This window comes from Eschrichtius robustus, chromosome 3 (assembly GCF_028021215.1).
Source record: "Eschrichtius robustus isolate mEscRob2 chromosome 3, mEscRob2.pri, whole genome shotgun sequence".
Classification (NCBI taxonomy): Eukaryota; Metazoa; Chordata; class Mammalia; order Artiodactyla; family Eschrichtiidae; genus Eschrichtius; species Eschrichtius robustus.
Window position 1 is genome coordinate 9,031,503 of NC_090826.1, and position 20,195 is coordinate 9,051,697.

Sequence of the window (20,195 nt, forward strand, 5' to 3'; positions counted from 1 at the left end):
TTAAAGAAATGAAGCAAAACACAGATAAACAGCCATTTAGAATCATGACTCCATAATTCAGGAATTCTCCTTCCAATGCAATCTGCTTGGCAATTATTTTGTGGGGTGGGAGGGAGAACATCATGGGAAACAGCAATAAGCAAATTCCCTGGGGCGGGAGGAGGGGAATGCCCAACTTCTCCAGATTGGTCTTTTCTCCCCCAGAAACATAAGCCTGTTTCTCAGTTTGGAAATATGACATCCTGAGTCTCCGTGAGCTTCAGGGGACAGGTGTCTGCATGCCACAGGGGACAGGTGTCTGCCCGCCAAGTGGGGAGCGGCGTGGGGGGCAGCCACATTAGGACAAAGGCTTCAGTTTACTCTTATTAAAATGGCCAGTGCATGTCCTCGGGGACAGCCATGCACAGGGGCCCAGGAATTGGCCTGGGTCATTCATCCAGTGGCCTTGGAAACAGCTGGGCTTAGGGTCAGGCTCTGGCTCTGTCACTTGCTGGCTGTGCCATGTTGGGCAAGTCCCTTAGCCTCTCAGGACCTCAGTTTCTTTGGCTGTAAAATGGGTAACAGCAGTACTTACCTGGTAGCTGGGTGGTGAGGACTGAGAGAGAATGCACGGCAGTACTTGGCATCATTTCTGGCCCCCGGGAAGGGCTGAACACACAGCAGCCTGCTGTCAATAACCCCAGGCAGAGGAAAGAGCCAAGAGTTCTGCCTGACAGAACAGAAAAGGCTTCTCATAGTAGACGGCATGTCCACAGCATTCCCCTGGGAGATGGCATTTGAGCTGGGCCTTGGATGAGGAAGAGCTGGATCCCTGTAGGGCAGGGAGGCACAGGAATGCAAACCCAGTTCAGGAAGCTGCCTGCAAGGACCGTTGTAAGGTTAAATCCCCGCACAGGGCTTGGTATGCAGTAGATGCTCAATGCATGTCGCCCTCGCACAAGACTCGGTATACAGCCATGTTCAATACATGCCCGCGTCTTTCCCCTTCTCATCCTTCTTTAAGAGCAGGGGCTGCATCTCCTCTTCACTGCCCTGCCCCTCTGCATCTCTCCCATGGCTGAACACACAGTAGGTGTTCAGTAAGTGTGGGCCGAATGGACCTCTCCCCTCCCCCCTCCCAGACGGACTGAGCCCAGCGATGGGAGGTGTGCAGGTGAGCAGAGAGAGGGCAGCTTCTCCACCTCCTCGGAACTGGCCTTGATGTGTGAGCGTGACTGCAGTCCTGGTGCCTACTTCCCCAGCGCTCTGGGGTGAATGATCTGACTGCAGTCACCGCCTCACTGACCTGCCCATTAGCTCCTTGCTGGAGACACGGGGATGTCTCTGTGTCCTCGCTCCCTGCCTCCCACTTTCCCGGGAAGGAGCCAGGCCAGACGGGCTGGGCAGTGCACCTCTCAGCACGGTGCCAGGGCCGGCGCTGGACTCTGAGTGACAGAGGATTGGCAGGTGGGAAGTCCGCCGATATGCGGTTAGAATGAGGCACAGAGGACACTGTGACTGGGAACGTACTGGACCCATGAGGACACCCTGCCCCCCGGCACTGGGAATCTGGGTGCCTCATTCAATCGCATTTGTCTTGAGCAGCTATCCTTACCAAGCTCAGGGCTGCGTGCTAGGGATCCCGATGGTCCCTGATTTCCAGGAGCTGCAGTTCACTGAGGGAGACAGATTGTAATGCAGAGGCGTAATGCAGGTGGGAAGTGCACCCACCTTCAAGGAAGCTCAGTTGTCCCTCCCTGGAGGCGTGGGGCGGGGGGAGGGGGTGTCACTGAGGAGGCGACATTTGACCTGGGCCTTGGTGGCTGAATAAGATAAGTCCAGAAGAGGAGGAGGCAAAGAAGAGTACGTGAGTTGTGGGAAAACACTCTGCAAAGTGTGGAGGTGTGAAAGGGCATGAAGCTGGGGGCGGGTCACCTGCCTTCCAACACATCTTTCTGGCCCATGCGGAGGCACCAGCTTCCACAGCTTTCTTAGAGCTGGCAGAGGAGAAGGGGGAGGACAGAAAAAGCACCAGTTCCAAGGTCTGAGGCCCACACTTGCCATTAACAGAGGTGGAGGCATTCTCAGAGATCAGGGAGCATCTGGGGTCGCAAAGAGAGTTTAATTTCGGTGCCAACCCTGACCACCTGGGAGGGCTGCACTCCCTGAGGGTGGCGGAGGCAGGGGAAGGATGTGCTGAGAAAAGCTCTCTGGTCAACCGAGGCTCAGTGGGAAGCAGTGCCGTGATGGATTAGCGATGTCTGCCAGGGGAACACTGTGTGGGTGGGGCAGCCCTGATCTGGTCCAGTCGCCTCGGTTTCCACATGTGGAAGATGGAAACCCAAGGACACACAGAGCTGGGGGAGATGCCAGATCTCCTCTCCCAGTCCAGGGCTCTCTCCATTATACCAGCGGTTCTGAAACTTGAGCACGCGTAGGAATCACCCGGAAAAGCCTGTTAAACCACAGATTCTGGGTCCCACTCCCAGAGTTCTGATCCTGAAATGTACTTTTCTAATAAACTCCCAGGGGGTGCTGCTGCGGCTGGTCTGGGGACCTCACTTGGAGAACCCCTGCTCCACACCCACCTGCTGGGTTGAAAAATGAGAATAACCTCATTTCTGAAAAGTGGGGAGAACCATACCCTCCTGAGCCCCTAGGGTTACGGCAAAGAGCATAGCAGGTCAAGATGGGAATGCCTCTGTAAAGTGAAAGCAACGGTCAACCCCGGCTGCGCATTTGGGTCACCTGCTGGACATTAGAAAGTCCTGCTTGAAAAGAAATGGCATTGATGTGGCGTGATGGAGGTGTTAGCTAATGCTACCGTGGTCATCACTTTGCAGTATATAAGTGTATCAAATCAACACGTTGTACACCTTAAACTTACACAATGTTAGATGTCAATTATATCTCAGTAAAGTCCTGCTGCCCAGGCCACAGCTCAGACCAATTAAGTCAGAATCCCCAGGGTATATCCAGGCATCAGGGTTTCCTCTGGTGATTCTCACATGCGGCCAGTCTTGAGAAAGAGTGGGGGACCTTGCTGAAGATGCAGCTTCACGTTCAGTAGGTCCAGGATAGGACTGAAAGTCTGCATTTTTAATAAATGCCCAGGTGTTGCTGCAGCTGCTGCATGGACCACGTTTTGAGAAACAAGGTCCAGAGGAGAGAAGGAACCTGCTCTCATCATCTGTGAGGCTGGGCACATTTTGGGATATTTTAACCAGGCAGTTAAGGGTTCATTCTCATATTTGCATCCTCCCTCCCTGTTCCCAGTGTTACCAGCATGCCATGCTGAATGAACTGTTTCCATCCTCTCGGCAGCCCTGACTGGGGGGAACCGGGGACCACTCCAGAGCTCATTGCCAAGTGCAGCCCTTGCAGACCCCAAGCTGCTTTGTCAGGCAGGAGCCAAGCACACCATTCGCCACCCCTAATTTCCTTCATCTCCATTCTGATCTTTAGCAAACAGCATCAGATGTGATAGATTTTTTTGTTTGCAAACCCAGCCTCAGGCTGGAAATTGACATCCCCCTTTCTCTTCTTGCATCCTTTGTATCCTACTGCCTTTTTGCCCATGATTCCTCCTTGTCAGTTGCCCACATGGTATTTCAGCCAATTCATGCATTGATTGAGCACCTACTGTGTGCAGAGGAGATGACAGTTTGCTCTATGACCTTGAGCAAGTCTTTCACTCACCCTAACTGAGCAGCTTATGGGTCAGGACCTTATTTTAGTCACCTTAGTGTCCTCAGAGTCTAGTATAGCGCCTGGCAAGTAGACTGCTCATCCGTTTGGTAAATGGATGCTGCTGAATGAGTGAAGTCAGGACCTCTCAGACTTCGGTTTTTTGCCTGTAGAACAGGAGTGGTAAGGCCTGTTTCATAAGAGTGTAGCGAGGCTCATCATTAGTGGGGAGGCCTCCAGTTTACAGGTGGCTAAACCGATGTCAAGATACACAAGAAGCAAGTCACTGGAGAAAGTGAAACTAGAACCCAGGTCTATTACACTCAGGAAACTTCATTCAGGGCAAAAGAGCCATTTGCTCTCAAGCAACAGTGGCCAGACCGGAAGTGAAGCTGGATCCAGGAGCTGTGGCCAGGCAGGAGGCCCTGTGAGCTGGGCTAGTGGCAGCTTCAGCCCTGGCAGAGGGATATAGCCCAGGAGCCAGGTCAGCCGTTGGCACTTTTGAAAATTGTCTCAGCAGGTAAGGAAGCCAGGGTGGCGTGTGAGCCTTCATCTCCCTTCCTGAAATATCTGCTCGGAAAGGTTAGCCAACAAGAGTGGGCACTGATGCCACGCTGGAGGCTGGCACACTGGGGCCAGGCCCCTGGCACAGAGGAGCCCAGTCTGGGGCCGGCTTCTCTGCCGGCCAAATGCAACCCTTCCAAGGGGCGCCCTCACTGTCTACCTCTCCCTCTGAGCGTCCCTAGTGCTTTCCAGCCCCTTGTTTGCGGCAGCCTCTCCTAGCAACACTGCTCGCATTGTCCCAGGCCAGCTCAGACCCCATCTTCTCCTTGGATGAAGGGGTGAGAGGGCGCCTTGTAGGAGCACAAACATGAAGGGCTATAAGTTGATGTCATTGCTGAGACCAGGAAGCTGGGATTATACATCTCATTCCACCCCACCCGCCCGGGCCAATCTACAGTCTAGTGTCTGGTGCTGCAGGAGCTCCTAGTACAGGACAAATCTGCTGGCATCAGTGGGGTTGCCTAAAGATACCTTGGTTCCTCCCCTTCTCCACACCCATAGCTCTGGGACCCTCTCCATGTTCCTCTAAGTCATGCTTAAAGTCTAAGGACTTCAACTCCCTGGGATTCAACAAATTGATGATTCAAAGCATCCTTGGCTCTAGATAGCCAGTGTTTTATGATGAAAGGATTCCAAGTTTACTTGGACTCTTTCAGTTGTAAGTGACAGAAAAACTGTTCCACCTGGTCTCATAGCTGAAAAATCCAAAAGCAGATTAGGACTTCAGGCATAGCTTGATCCAGGAGCTCAAGTCAAGTCTGTCTCTGTCCCTCAGTTCATGATGATGTTGGCACACTTTATTCTTGGAATTGACATGGTGGCATTGCGGTTGCTGGTAACACAAAACCTATATCCTCTAAGTTCCAAGTCCTGCAGGAAAAGCAGTCTCTTTCTGGCTTCCTCTAACTCCTCATATCAAGGCCAGCAGTTTGACAAAAAGCCCAGGACTGAATTCTCATTGGCCTTAATTTACCGTGAGTCTATCCCTGAATCAATCACTGTAGCCATGGGGTGATGGGATACTCTGGCTTAGGCCTGGGTCACATGTGCGTTGCCCTCACCGAAATCACATGGGCTGAACGGCAATGGTCATTCTCTGTTGGAAACTGGTGGGCAGCTATCAAAAGGATGGTAAACAGATGCAGGAAGGCAAAAATTAAAAGAGGTTCTGAGGCTATGCAGATTAGTGATCCTATGAGAACTTGACTCAAAGCTTTGAGGGATCCCTAAAGCTCACCTTTCAGATTTGGGACAATGGGTGGGGCTGGAAGGTGAGGGTGAAGATAACTCTCCACTCTTCCAGGTTAAACAAACTACCTGCCTCTTTATCCTTCTTCTACATTCAACTCGTGGAGCCTGAGTGTTCTCTTTACATCTCTTCTCTGCTGTTATTTTGAAAGTAGCATGGCTTAGTTTCTGATGGGGAAGGTGGAGAGAGAGCTAAAGGCTCTGTGATTAGTGGCTGTAAGGAAGGCAGCTGGGGGGCCTGTCTTGTGGCTTTGGGGGGCAGTCGGTTATCAATTTGAATCTGTAAGAGGAAAGGTAGAGGCATAAGCACAGCACAGAGGATTGAATCATTGGCCTCAATTCTTCACTCTCCTGGAGTGGTATTTCACATTCACACCCTTGCCAGGGCTACATGAGTCTACTTCCTCACCACTTGACCTTGGGCTTGACAAGGTGACTTGCTCTGGCCAATGGGATGGCAGCAGATATAATGAGAGAAGAGGCTTGAGATGTGTTTACGTGGTTGTGCTTGCCCGCTTGCACTCCTGCCATAGCCAGAAAAGGAACTTAACCGGAATAGCCACGGCCCCCAACATGACCCATGGAGCAGATGTGAGCTGGCTCACAACCTGAGGCAGAGCTCTCCAGCCGGCGTCTAGACCTGTGAGCAACATATAAGTGTTCATGTTAAATGCCACTGAGACTTTGAAGTGGTTTGTTTTGCAGCGTTATTGTGGCAATAGTTGACTGATAAAGGTAGCAAGGAGAACGGGAGGCTCTGGGTGACAGAGAAAGAGTGTGTACAACAGCCCAGCCCTACAACTGCGACTTTGTGGACCCCACCGGACTTTGGGACCCCGGGGTCTACAGTTAGGTCATATGGCACTATCCCACAAAGTGCCACGTGATCATGGGAAAGTCATCCCTTCCTTCAGTGAGCCTCAATTGTCCCATCTCTAAAATGAGCAGAAGGATGTCTGACTCTGACTTCTGAGCTCAGCATCCAGGTCCCGGTAGAGATGGTCCCAGAACTCCAGGCTCTGCTGCTTCTCATGATCTGCCCCTGCCTGCCCCCAGCCTCGGCCTGGGAAGCGGCCCCCCTGCGGAGTCTTCACGCAACCTTGCGCTCCATGCATGCTCACACAACACTCTATATAGAAAACAAGTCCGACTGTGACAAATGCAGAAATAGATGTGTGAAATCGTTCTAGGAGCAAAGAAGAGAGAGAGTTGAAGACTCTTTGGGGGAAAGGATGAGGGTAGGTTTGGGAGTGGCTTCCTCATGGAAGGGATGAGTTTGGTATTGAGTATGAGTGATGTTTCAGGCAGAGGGAGGGATGTGAGTAAAAGCTGAGAGACACAAAGGAGCCTGGTGTGCTTGAGTGATGAGGGGCTAGCTCTTCAGCTGGGACCGAGTCAGGGCTGCTGGGGGTGAGGAGCGGACTGCCAGTCGACCAGGTTGGAGAGGGGCCATTGAGGAGGGAGGGCCTTGAGTGCCGTATTCAGGGTCAGGACTGGGTCCTGCAGGCAGTGGGGAAGCGTGCGGATATGGAGAAGCAGAGTCTCCTGCAGGCAGCAGCTGGTGTCATCAGGGCTTCCTGGGAGCCCCGAGAGCTCTCCTGGCTTCCCCAGCCCTCCCATACCAGGCCCAGGAGAGGGCAAGGCCTAGATTCAGGACCTTCATAGGCTGACCCTGGGCTGCCCAAATATACATTGGGAATAGAAGGATGGGAAGGTACAGAGAATGTAACAATTCAGGGATGGAGATGAAATCAGCTTAGAGTTTTAAAGGAAAATCAAAAGGGAGAAAGCATTTGCCAATCAATCCAGTCAATGCCAATCAATCAACGGATTGCCCCGCATCTGGCCCTCTTGCCCTACGTGTGGCGAGGCGCTACTGTCCCCAGCAGAGCAGAAGAACAGGAGAATGTGGGCTCAGAAGTCAGCTGGGCCCTGCAAACTCCGACCTCTCTGAGTCATATTTTCCTCAAAAGGGAAATAATTGCTCTCCAAGGGCTATCATGAAGATGAAAGAATATGGTGCATGTAAAACACTTGGTATGGGCTTGTCACACAGTAAGTGCTCAATATATGTTTACTGTGGCCATTATCAAGGGAAGGAAGACATGTAAAGGAGGAAAGGCGGGGAGTTTGGGGGTGCTGGGGGAGAGATAGGAAGGAAAACAAGGAGGAAGAGGAGGAGGGAGAGGAGGGGCAGGAGGGGGGAAGGAGGAGGAGAGTAAGGGAACATGCCATCAGTCTGCATCACCAGACACACCCGGCCATGCCAGCCTGGCCCGGGCTACTCCCCCAAGTGGCCATTAAGACTACTCACGCATTCCCCCTGCATCCTTCTGCCACATCTGTCAGATGTGGCCCTGGATGCCAGCAAGAACAGCTGTCCCCAGACGTGCCCAGCTGCAAAATGAGGACCCAGCGGTGTCGTGAAGGACACAGAGGCCTTGGAGGGGCGGCCAGGACGCAGCCACAGCACTGCGATCACTGCGCTGGGCCTCAGTCTCGCCAGTGGTAAATGAGAAGCTAGGAGATGACGTGGCATTTTGTATCAAGGGATGTCAATCCCATGACGTGTCCACAGCCAGAGATCTTGGCCCCCTACATCTTGTCCTGGAAGGTAAAGGTATGACCCTGCCCTCCTGGGTCCTGGGAACTGTCCCGCCATTTTGCCGGATAGCCCTTCTAGTTTGTGTGGGAGAATCTCATCAGACAAAACAATTCTCAGATTGGAATGTAAGCTCTGTCTTAGGATTTTTTTTTTTTTTTTTTTTTTTTTTTGGTAGATTGGGGCTCACAGAGGGAGGCAGTGGCTTCCCTAAGGGTGAATAGGGAGGTGAGTTTTGTTGTGTTTTAGACCTAGGATAAGACCTAAGTGCCACGGTAGGGGTCTCTGAGAATGGTATCTTAACAGGGACCAAGTTCATCAGGGAGCAGTAGAGTAGAGCAGATAAACGTAGTATCTTTGACATCAGGCAAACCTTGGTTTGAATCCTCTTCACGGCTGACTCTTTCTGTGACCTTAACCAAGTCCCTTATCCTCTCCAACTCTCAAGTTTTCCATTTGTAAGATGACAATAAGAATGTGGTAAAGAACTTGAGCTATGGAACCTAACTTGAGCTATGGAACCTAACAGGGTTGAGTCTTCAGTACTTACCTGCTGTGTGATCTAAAGGAGCTTATTCTCTGGGCCTCAATTTCCTCACCTGGAGATGACGATGATAAGAGGACTCGCCTCATGGGGTGAGTTTAGATGAAGTGATGCAGGTACAAGTCCTGGTACTCAGTAAATGGCAGCCATTCATTATTATTGGTGCTGATGTTGTTTGCAGAATCCCTTGGTGCCCAAAATGTATTTTAACTGCCTGGGCACTGATGATCTGTCTACCAGCCCTTCATTCCAGCTCAAGGACCCTGGCCACAGAGTTCTCTGGCATGGAATGTTCCTTGCCCTGCCCACACTGGATGTGCTAGAATAGGAGCTGGCACTGGGGCAGCCCATCAGAGCTGCACAGATTCCTGACTGGGAAAATGCCAGAAAGGCTCTTTCTTGCTGTCACTGCAGAGGCCCAGATAGAGCCTGATGGTCAGTGTTAAAGCTGGCATCAATGGGACAGCCAGGCTGGTAGGGGCAGGGGGAGCTGCTGACCAGCTTGTGCCAGGAAGCCAAAGCCAGAGGGATAAAAGGGCAGGAAAGGGTGGGAAGATGGGGCTGGCATTCCATGCTGAGTCATGAAAGAGCTCACACACAGGCAGGTGCATCAGGAGCCTTAGGTGTTCCTGGCGCACCTGCCTATACATGACCCCACCCTCTAATGCTTGGGCAGCCCCACCGGGTACTCAGAAACCTCCCTCAGGTGTAACTGAGTTATTCCTGAGCCTCAGCACTGCTCACACTGACCTTCACACCACCTCCGAGGGGCCAAAATGTCCTCAGCCCTTCGCCCTTGCCTCAACTACGGCTCAGGTGTTTGGAAGATGTCATCAGCCACTGTCTATGGTTCTAAAACATCCCCAAAGACAAGAACTGCGCTGGGGACTTCTACCCAGCCTCTCCCAGGAGCTCTGAACCAGGCAATGATCTTTTTTTTCCTGTCTTGATCAAAGGTATGTGGTTACTTTCACCGAGGCAGAACCAACAGACTCTAGGCTTAACTGTGTAACTGGTTTCGTGTCCTTTTGGCAGTTCCATCACATTTACCATTGCTGCCATTCACCCTCTTGAAAAATTGGGGATTCCATACTCCCCACAGCTTCCTACTCACCTTACACTCATTCCCTCTACCCACACTCTCTTGGAAGATCGTAGTTAGAGGGTCTCTAGAGCTCATCTAGTCTCATGCCCTCATTTGTCAGGTTGGAACAAGAGGCCAGAGTGGAAAGGGCACCAAGACCACGTTGTAAGTTGTAGCAAACCTGGGGTCAGCATCCAGGCCTCCTAACTCCCCATCTACCTCATTCCCCATCGCCCCACACTTCCACTCCCCTGCCAAGGGAAAGGGAACTCACAGGAAGCATAGAATCTCTTTCCAGGGCTCCTTCCATACAGAACACAATAGCTACCATTTATTTCCAGCTCACTCTGTGCCACTAGCTGTGCTACTATGTGCTTCTGTGCGGTATCTCCCTCCTTGGGGAGGTGTGGCCACTGTGGCCAGTTTATAGGTAAGGAAATGAGCTCAGAGACATGAAAGGATTTTCCCAAAGCCACAGTGCTAGTATGTGACTGAGCTGGGATTTAAACGAGAACTTTTGGGGTATTTCTGAGAGAGAGGTCCTTTTCAAGCCAGTTTGAACAATAAACCTGCACGGAATCTACTTAAAACCCACAACCTGGAGGTTATACTTTCTCCCTCAAAATGAGACAGTCTCTCGCTAATGCCACACTGTCCAGATCTTTGGCAGCGTCCTGCTCTTCCCTGCTAATGCTTTAGCCTCGCTATGTACGATGCCCCTTGGGGTCTAACCCCTCATTGACGTTCACTCTTGAAGGCCTCTACTTGGTCTTCTCCAGATGTTGAAGTCAGAGCAAAGGCCTCTAGAAACATGGATGGGGAATGAGGGGACGGCGTGTTGGGAGAGGATTATGCGGCAGCATGAACACTGCTGATGCTGTAATTGGCTCCCTCTTTCCAAGCCCAGGTGTCAGCAGGCCCAGGCGCTGGGGCTAATTGTCGCAGGCAGTTAATAACTTGGATTGTATCCACTCTGGCATAAGTTGCCTGCTTCCTTGGAGGAGGCAGGCGAGGCTGGGAAAGGAGTGCTAAGCCTGCTGCTTGCGAAGTTCTGGAGAGGCAGGAGTGAAGGGCTGCCGCCTGCCCAGCCTCCCCCAGGCCCTGTCTGCAGCATCCCCACCCCAGCTTGGCCCCATCACCTTTCCCCAGACCTCTTTTTCTTCTCTTGGATTATTGGCCCCTCTATCCTCTTCCCCCCATAAACTCACACTCACCTCCTGAACAGAACTTCAGGGAGAAGGGGGCTGGGGAGAGGAAAGACGCTGTCTTGGCAGAAGCTCGAGACTGAAGGAGGCCTGGGTCCAACCCAAACTATTCCACTGACTTGCTACACGACCTGGAGTCAGAAATTCATTCACCATGAACTTGGGCAAGTTTCCTGAGCTCTTTTGCATCCATTATATCCCATGATGAGCAATCGACCTTGAAAGTCATGGAAACAGGGATTGTTCATTCTATCTAGCATATGGCTCTCCAACTATATATAACTACATATATGACTAATTACCTAACTGTTACTTATAAATCGGTGCTCCACCTCAGCTGAAAAGATAATTGCAGGCGTATTATAGGCAGAGTTCATTATTACTCCCATTTTGCAGTTGAGGAAACTGAGTCTCAGAGAAATGAAGTGACTTGCCCAAGGTCATACAGTTAATAAACGACACATAGAAAAATCAAACTCAGTTTCGTAAATCTAGAACTCTTTACAGCACGCCCCAGTTCACTGGCCTCTGGGCATCCTGGAGAAGGTGAGATTAGAGGGAAACCTCTAATCTCTTTGGGTTGGGGCCAAACTCAGTGTGTTAGCAGACTGAAGAGGGAAGCACCTATAAATATAGTTACTCTATTCCTTGATGTGGGAACAATGGAGAAATTGCTTTAATCTACTGCACTGTTAAAAATAAACACCCCATCCATCACCATATACTCTTTCCCTTAGCTGCTCAAACATTTAGTGGGAGGACTTGATCTGTACACAGTACCCCCACCAGGGCTGGGGCAAAGAAGTGAGAGGTATTATGGTCACCTGTAGGTCACTCTTGCCCAACAGGCAAGAAGAAGAAGGAGGCGGAGGAGGGGGAGGGGCGGGGGAGGGGGAGAAGGAGATGAAGAAGCAGCAGCTAATATTTATTTAGAGCTTGGTTTGTGCCAGGCACTGTGCTAAATACTATTTTTTCACTGAGATTATCTCATTTAGTACACTCTTTATAGCCACTACTGTGAGATAGGTACTTTTACCATCCCCATTTTATAGATGAGATGATTAAGGCTCAGCAAGGTGAAGTGACTTTCCCATGGTCACATAGCTGGTAAGGAATGGAACAGAAATATGGCTTTACTGGGAGTAGTGGAATCAGAGGCTGGGCGCAGAGGCTCTGCTTCAGACATGGTTGAAGAGAAACTAGAAATAAAGGGATAAGAGCTAAGGACAAAGCAGCCCTTTATAGCTCCAACTTCTTTCAAAAGAAGGCCTTACAATTAGTCATGAAGACAGAGAACAGGGGAAGCAGCTTATCGGCACCAAGAGGCATTTAAATCAGACCCTGGAAGAACTTCCAACAGACATCACTAGAGTGGGGGGGGCCAGGGGAACGTAGAATCTCATTCTCTGCAGCCCTGCGGTTGGATGGATCATTTGACTATCGGAGTCATCTTTAATTAACACCTGGAGGGAAAGACGGCTTCAGGGAGGTGCCCCGAGGTTGGGCAGGGATCTCTGAGTCCAGCATTCCCAGGCCCCTGTAAACAGGCATTCTCTCCTGTGGGCAAAACGTGGAGTAGAGGGCAGAGAGTCTGAGGATGAGGCTTCAGGAGGGGGATTCTTGTGACTTTCCACACCGGCGCCAGCTTCCGCGGCCACCACCAGTTCCACTTTATGGCAGGCATATGTCAAAGGCCCAGTTCCATTTGCATTTTTAAAACCCCGCTGATGGCCTGAGAAAATTGCATGCTTCCAGTGTCCCTGGGTACCACACTCCCACCTCCTCCTTTACTCCATTGGGCCTCTGCCTCTGTACCTTCTGTTCCCAGAAGATCCCACATCAAGGGCTGACCAAACCCAGCCCCCACTGGAGATCATCTGGAGGCCCCAGGAGGCCAGGGAGGACCCCAAGGAGGGTGTGGGTGAGGTGGCCACAGCTATGACCAGCTAGACAGCATGAAGCTAGGACCCAAATGCACTAAAACTAGTTCCCAGGGAAGTGAGGGCTGTGTCCCCAGGCATGGGCTGAGGGTGGCACATGGAGCACATCAATATCGCTCCCTGTGGATCTGTCCGACGGGGAGGAACAGTGAATGAGCCTTGGAGAACTTTGAGGAGGCTCCTGGAAGCAGCCTTCAAACCAATGGAAAAGAGTAAGCCATTCGCCCGCAAAAGAAAACCCTTTGCTCTCAGCTGGGCTTGGGAACACACTTTGTGTCTCTCTTATAAACAAATCTTCTCCTGGTTCTCCTTCCTCCCACCCTCTCCCATGGTGCCACGTTCTCTGCCCTCCCTCTGGGATGTGGCAAGAGAGACTAGACATTTGCAGGGCCAATCTGAGTCTGTCCCTCCGTGCGCATGTGTCAGATTCGGCCTCTGATCTGGGGGCAGTCACACACCGCTCTCCACTTCTCGGGAAAGGTCTCCTGTCTCTCTCTCCGCTCACAGCTCAGGGAGACACCCTTCACACAGGAGCTGTCCTAAACCCTAACGTCTTCGAGGCCAGATGGGACCACTGGGAGTTCCCTGATAGATTTGGCCAGCCTGGCAATGGTTCCCACGACGATCTTGAGTACATAGGGAGTGAGTGCCAGGGTAGGGACATCGGCTCGGGCCATTTGCTTCTGCATAGATGAGCTCTCAGGGCATCCAGAATCATAAACGTCCATGTGTCCGGTTGGCAGCCAGCCACTGGGAACAGCTCCCAGGGGCTGCACACCAGAGAGACAGAGCAGGGATGCAAGGTGAGGAACAAACAGAAGCTCCACTCAGCCCTTCGATGTTAGAGGTGCTCCCAACTCAGTTTTCCTCTTTTAAAAAGAAGGGCTGCGGTACGGATTGAGCATCTGTGTGTGGGTATGGGGCCTGGTGCTTCATTTTAGAATTCAACCATGTTTCTATCTGCCCTATAAGCTGGGAACTTCCTAGAGACAGGGGTTGCATTTCGACCCCCTCTCTATTTCCTCTGTTCTGCTCTCAGCACACACTGAGGATGTGTCATAAACTCCTGGCTCACCCCTCACACAACAGTAGCAATGGCCTCCCTTCGTTCTGGCTTCTATAAGTAAAACCCCTCCATCCGGCTGCTAGGGGCTGGCAACCGGTCCTCTTTCAAGGCATCCCCCTTGGCTCTCCCTGGGTGACACCAATGCCAATGTCCTCTGAGTCTTTCTCTCCTGATGGAGAGAAATGAGCCAGGCAATAGCCTTGGCTCCCCGGCCCCTTCTCCTTGTGGCCCGCGAACCAGGGATATAGGCAGACCGTGTACTAAGGCTGGAGGGATGCCCGGTCCCAGGAGCTGGCATGGCTCTGGGCCTGGTGCCAGAGAGATGAATGGAGATGGGAGGAAGGGACGGCGCCAGGAGCCTGGGCTTGGCAGCTCCCTCCGGAGGAGACCTGAGGATGCCCTCCAGTGTCCAGGAGGCTGGTGACCTGCCAAGGCTGGGCGGACGGGGAGAGGAGCGCGGGCTAGGAGAGAGGTTGGAATCTAGGAAAGGGGGGGGCGGGGCAGGGGACCCTGTCAGGGCCGTTTGCAGAAGCGGGGACTGACCCACAGGGGTCGCTGCGCCCCTCGCAGTCCCCGCCCGCAGGCTTTGAGAGCCCGGCTATACCACAGCGCAGCTCTCGCAGGGGGTGCGGCGGCCACCGTGGCGCCTGGCGGCGGGCTTTGGAGACAGCAGGGAGCGGCTGAGCGCCAGCCTTCGCCGGCTACTGACTCAAAGCCCGGCGGCGCGGAGGCCGGCGGCGCCAGGGTCTGGGGGGCGGTGTGGCCCCAGAGCCTGCCCTGCACACCCCCACGCCCCGTGGTAGGAGCCCGGACCCAAACAAAGGCGGGCGGCGAATAAAAGGCAGCGGCGGCGCAGCGAGCTCTCGGTGCGCGCTGGGGAGCGAGACACACAGCTGGCCGAGCACGGTCTGTGCGCTCTGGAGCGGAGCGGGAACCCCGGCCTCCTGCAGCTCCGAACAGCTTCTCCCTGCGACTCCCGCGAGGGGATAAGTCCGCACGGCAGGGTGGCCGCAGCCCTCGGCCCCTACGGCGCGCCTCCGTCCCGCGCCCGCGGCTCAGCCAGCTCAGCTTGGCCAGCCGAGGTAAGTGCGACGGCCGCTGGGCGCCGTCCGGGTCGGGGCAGGGGGATGCATTGCTCGGAGGAGAGGGGCAAGTCCTCCGCGCCGCCCCCACCCCGGCCTGCGCGGCTCTGTATGTGAAGTTCTCCCGCTGTCCAGCCAGCCCGGGATGCGGGCCTCGGACCCTCCGGGAAAACCGGCTGGTGGGGAGCAGAGCCCAGAGCTAGCCCCCCGCGGCCGAGCTCCAGCTCTGCACCAACTCCCCGCGGGGCCCGAGCAGCCTGGGTCTGCACCAGCCTGTTTGATGCCCACAAACGGCGAGGCTTCCGACCTCTAGTCCCCTGCTGGTCCCTGCGGATGGATGACTGATTCCGTAAAAGTTGAGCATCAGTGTGAAGCCGCCCGGGATCAGTCTCTCACCCCAGCTGGAGCTCAGGGAGGGGACTGGAAAAGATTAATGACCTCCTCTCCATCCACTTTCTACCTTAGCGCACTCATGCTCTCGGCGGGACCTTCCCGGAGTGCTGGGGCCCAATTAACCTGGCAACCGGTCCAACCGGGCGCGCGGGAGCTCTGGGGCAGACCGGGTAGGCTTTGGAAGCTGAGCACGCACGAGAGGGTCTCCGGGCCCTGCTGAGAACGCTAGTGAGGGTGGAGATGGGGTGGGCAGCCAGCAGTGGTGGCGCTGTGGGTGTGGGGAAGATTCTCGGCGCGAGTGGCGCCGACTCCTGGGAGCCACCCCGCCACTGGGAGAACTTTTCCAAACTCCCTGGGGGGCCCGCAGCTGGGCTAGGAAGGCGCCTCCTAGGAGGCGTCCTTTCCTCGGCCCCTCTTTGCTCCACAGTTGGCCCCAGGTTCCTCTTGAGACTGGGCGCAGGTGCCCGCCCGTCCACGCCCGGGGTCAGTTCCGCGGACAGCACCTGGAGGCGGCCTTGGAGACTCACAAGCCCCGCGCACGTGCCCACGGACCCAAGAACACACAGACCCCACATTCCATACACACGCTCACACAGGTCTACCCGCAAACCACAGACCCTCAAACAATCCCCACACAGATTCATAGTGCACTCACGCGATATACATCCACCCACACTCCACACAATCGGCACACGGAGGGAAGATCCACACGCACGTGAACAAACACAGATCCTCCCACAAGCACCAGCAAGCCGAGCAATAGCTTCACTCAGGTCCTGCTGTCTCTGGACGTCTGACTGAGCCTCAGACTTCAGAGCTCACCTCCGGGTGCTCGCAGGGATGCCCGGTGACTCACAGAACTGCTCAGGCTCCCTCCCTCAGCCTCAGCCCTCCCTCCCCCCCCCCCCCATGCACACACACCCTTTGAGGGAAGCAGCGGGTCACAAAGAAAACCCTCCCCCCACCCCAGTGCAGACTTGGTCAGGAACCAGGGTATCTGCCAGATGGAAGGAGTAGCCTGGCCCAGTGGAAGCGGCAAACAGAAGCCCAGCCTTACAGAATCTTGGTATTGGGCTCAAGAGTCCATTTTTCTCAGCTCACCACCCTCATGCCTGCTCCCCTTTCTTACTTCAGACAAAGCTCCTACGACCAAGGTCCACATCCGTCTCTCTGCATCATTCTTTGCTTGCACTTTCTGTCTCTTTGTTTCCCTGCTCGGTTCCCCTCCCCCATGTTTATCTTTCACACACACACACACACACCCCTTTTGTCTTTCCCAATTCCTCTTTCCCAGCTGCCTTCACTCTCTCCCCAACTTTCCTGCAGCCTGGGTCTGATCCAGTCGGTGTTTGCTCCAATGCAGCCACAGCTGACCCTTAGGGGGAGCTGACTTCATTCTGCCAGCAGAATCTACGCCCCCATACCTCTCTCTTTGGAAGGCTGACCTCCCTCCCCATGGGGAACTTCTGCCCCCTCCCCGGGAAAACCTTCAGGGCCAGATGACACAGGTCCCTCACAGTCTCTCCAAGGGGCCAGGATTCCTCAGTTCTGGAATCGCAGCAAGCCCCTTAAAATCCAGAAACTGAGCTGAGGAAGAGTCACAGAGTGATGTAGTGGGAGGAACACTGGAGTGGAAGTGGGGAGCGGGGAGGCAGGTCCTAGATTCAGCGTGGCCACAGGCTCCCAGTGTGTGCATGGGCAAATTCCCTTCTCTGAGCCTTAGGCTTCCCCATCAGTACAAGGACAGGGCTGGTTGAGGTGACCTTCAAGGGTCCCAGTTTGGCCCTAATAATGTGGGACACTGGCTTTCTCCTGAGTCTCTTGAGTGTGGGTGGGATTGAAAATTGTGATTCTAACCCCAGAGTTTATGGTACCTTTCCTCTTCCTCAGAGCACCCACCACTGGTGAAGGCATCCTGTCCCCTGAGCAACGGATGTTCAGATGATTTCCTTTGTAGGACCCGAGATGTCAAGTAATTTCCTTGAGGTCACACCACTGAAGTGCCATCTCCACTGGGGCAGGCATTGATTCTATTGTCAGTATATCCTCTGCATGAACCACTGGTTGTGCTGGTGGAAGCTTGGTGAATGAATGAATGAGTGAATGAATGAATGAGAGGAAGGGTCAGGACTAAAACCTGGATCCCCTGACCCTCGGAATCTTGGAATTATGGTTTAAGGCCTTTTCTCTGATGGTTTAGGCATGTTTCCCTTGTCTCCTCATTTCCCATTCCACTCACCTGGTCATTCAAAGGCAGATGGAATTGTCTGAGTCCCTTCCTCCCTTAAGGCAGACTCTGGGCTGGTTGCAAATGACCACAGAGAAGGGACTAGCTGAGAGCAGCTTTAGAGGCCGTGCCTGGTGGGTAGAGGCTTGGCAGTCAACTCCAAGTCCCGAAGACTCTACCAAGTAGGCTGTCCACGGGCAGCTGGCCAGGATCTGCAGCCGGGTGGGAAGACAGTCATCGCTACCATTTGGCTAAGCAACCACTTCTCACAGCCCCATGAGCTGGGTACTGCGAAAATCACCTCTACAGATGAGCGAAGCGAGATGCTGAAAGATGAGGTGGCTTCCTTAAGGGCAGTCAGCCAGCCCACTCTCAGTCATAAAAATAGGTGCCCCCAAACGGTGGTGGTGGTGGTGGCAGCAGTGGTTGATAAAGGTGTTATTGGTATTGATAATGATGTGAGCATCATGGTGCTTGGAAACTCAATGATTTGCCTCTTTGGTTCCCTTCCCCCTCTTTGAAATTGCTCCCCACCCAAACCTCTTATATTCTTCCGCCACCTATACCTGGAGAAACTGAGAGCTTGGATAGTGAGGCAGGGGTGTCTGATCATCTGTCACTCTTAGCCAAGGAAGAGGGCTTGTCATCTGAAAGCTTCCTTCTCTTGCCCACCCTTCCCACACCTGAGCATGTCTCCTGCCAGAGAAGCCTGGGGCAGTGTCAAAGTCTGTCAAAACACCCTTGCAAGCTGGGTTCCAAATGCAAAGCCCAGGGAAAATAAGTGAAGAGGGCAGTGCTGGCCCGAAATAGAAACATGCACCAACTCACAAATATGCATGTTTTCCAAAAGTCGCATTTCACGGCCAAGGCAGCGTGGCTCACGTTCCAGCTGCTCGACTAAGGCCGGAAGCAGGTATGCTGCCAGGACTGGTCCAGGGAAGGTGGCAGAGCCTCCCCCCGCCAGCTCACTCCCTGCCTGGCCCTGGGAGACCAGGTGGCGCTCCGCTCCTCACCAGCTGGAAGGTACACGGTTGGGAGGACTGAGGTAACGTGTCTCTGGTAGTCAGAGCTCTTTGGAAATGGGCACCAAACAAGGCTGATGGCCTTGGTTCCTCTGCCTTACAATGGGAGCAGCAAGCTTGTAATAACAATCCTGATAATAATAGCTGCCATTTGTTGAGTACCTACTATGTGCCAGGTACCAAGCATCTACACGTGTAAATGGAAGGGGTCACTTAACCTCGCAACCATCTCATGGCACATGGATTGTTATCCCCATTTAATATGAGGGGAAACCAAGGTTCGGAGAAGTCAAGAGGTCTGCCCAAGGCCACACAGCTAGAAGGGGCCAAGTTGGGGTCAGATTTCCACCTGAATGAAGCAAGAGCCCCTATTTTGCCCAGTACTCTGCATTGTTTCTGCCATTCATTCATTCAATACACTTTTTTGGTCAAGAAACTCACTTATGTGATGGTTTTCAAAAGAATGTAAATTCATCTGCCAGCTGGGCCAGGGGTAAAGGGCAGACTTTAGCTCTGGCCATCCCAGGATCGGTAATCGAGGCTTCCAGGCTGGGGCTGGAACTGGGTGTCTTACCTCTGCATCTTGGGCTCTGTCCCCAACCATGAGAGCCCAGACCTGTCTGCCTGGCGGGATGGGCTCAGGCAGGAGTCCCGCTGTGAAGCCTGGACTATGAAAAACAATTTAACTCCATGAGAGGTTAGGGCTGCGAGAGGCCTCTGCAGATGGGGAAGTTACTTCAGAGAGGGCAAGTGAGCTGCCCAGCATCACCCAGCATGTTGGTGGCAGAGCCTGAATCTCAGAATCCCAGGCTGGCGTGCCATGTGGCCAGGCTGGCCTCCTTGAGTATGTGGGAAGCGTCCACATGGCCCCAGTGAAGGGGACTGAATGGGTGCAGGCAGTAAACCTAACACTTCCCTTCCAAGCACAGAGGTGAGATGCAGCTGGTTTTCACTGCCAAGTCCTCTCTTCCGCATCCCCCCTTATATCAAGACTGACCCTGCTGACCTGCCCAGGTCCCCCCGTTCATCACTGTGAACAACAGCATTAACAGATACAGAACATTTGCCATGTGCCAGGCACAGTGCTAAAAGCTTGACGTGGGGTAATTGATGTAATCCCCACAACGACCCTGGAAGGTAAGTGTACTTATTCCACTTTGCAATTGAAGGACCCGGGCTTGAGAGGTTGACTCGCTTGCCCAAGGCCACACAGCTAGGAAAGAGGCATGTGGAGCCCTGCAGAGCCCCTGCTAGCAGGTTTACTCTGGGGGTGAGGAGGGAGAAGGTTTGGAACCAAAGCCAAGGGGAAGGAGGAGTCGATGGGCAGCAGCAGGCTATTTATATCACACCTCCAGGCCTCGTCACGCTTGCTGGCATTGGTGCCAGCAGCGGCTGACCCTCTGCCAAAACCTGGAAGGAAGAAGCCCAGCGCAGGGTCCTGGGACCAGCCCCTGGGGGACGCTAGCGAAGCGTAGGGTCTGGGTATGTTTCTCCCTGAACTCAAGGGAAAGAACCCGCTAGGCATGTGGGACTCCCAGAGATGCCCTTAGTC

At 53.5% G+C, this 20,195-nt stretch overlaps 1 protein-coding gene across 1 annotated transcript in view; it reads left to right on the plus strand.

Moving 5' to 3' along the window:
* The first annotated feature begins 14,923 nt into the window (after positions 1-14,923).
* DISP3 (dispatched RND transporter family member 3) overlaps positions 14,924-20,195 on the plus strand; it is a 51,597-nt gene continuing 46,325 nt past the window's right edge. Inside the window, exon 1 of the mRNA XM_068537721.1 lies at positions 14,924-15,001. The gene's annotated coding sequence lies outside the window, so the exon portion shown is untranslated. The remainder of the gene's footprint in view (positions 15,002-20,195) is intronic.